Source organism: Olea europaea, unplaced genomic scaffold, assembly GCF_002742605.1.
Source record: "Olea europaea var. sylvestris unplaced genomic scaffold, O_europaea_v1 scaffold2498, whole genome shotgun sequence".
Classification (NCBI taxonomy): Eukaryota; Viridiplantae; Streptophyta; class Magnoliopsida; order Lamiales; family Oleaceae; genus Olea; species Olea europaea.
In genome coordinates, this window is record NW_019243216.1 from 41,974 (window position 1) to 42,910 (window position 937).

The window sequence follows — 937 nt, forward strand, 5'->3', positions numbered from 1 at the left end:
GGTGGGATGAGGTTGGTTTATGAGGGTGTAAATTCGACTAGAATTCATACATTGAATTTGGATCATACATCAATTGCCAATCAATCTTTCCTCTTAGTGACATTTTATTCAATTGGAGAATGTTTGGTTATAAAAAGTGAAATTATTTTAAGAGTTTTTCTTGGAAATATTATTTAAAAAGTTTTACTGTCAAAATAAGTCACTCAATGCTTTATTGTGAAATTTATTGATAGCTTTCACAGAAACGGTTGTTTGAGTTATAAATAAAAGTTTTAAGCTTAGCCAAACATGACTTGAATTTGTTTTTTCCCTGGGAGGGCGATTAAGCCTGGGACCACAGTCACCTGAATACTACCAAAAAGGAGCATCCAGCTGTTGACTTTATAATTGGAGCGTGCAATTCACGCAGCGATGAAGCTAAGGTTTTAGCTCACACCTGTATTTATTTTCTCCGCTATAATGGCGTGACAGCATGCCGACCCTTCCGCTCCCATTATCCCCCTTCAAACTAGAGATATTATACTCTGTCATTTGGGAGTCACAATTTTTTTTGGGGCTTTTTTTAAGGCAAATCAAAGCATTCTCTTAGTTGCTTGGATAGTATCTCCAGTCAAGGCTAGCCTTGAACACCTGCTTAAGGCCCGTATTGATGCAGGCCCATAAAAAATTTTAAATTAAAAATGTCAAAGTTGCACCGTCAACAAGCAACGTAGACTACTACTTATGGTCGCGTATGTAAGCCCTTCATGTAAAGTTGGCTTTAGGTTCCAAGAGTCTTAAGGGCGGCTCTTTTTAGATATTTAACTCCTTGCTGAATTTAATACACTTCAATATGATTTGTATTACGAGCTTATCTACTTAAAAATAGATTGTATATATCTCAGTAGTGCAAACGACAATGGTGAAGTATACTCAATCTTGCTGGCAGCCGCAGTGT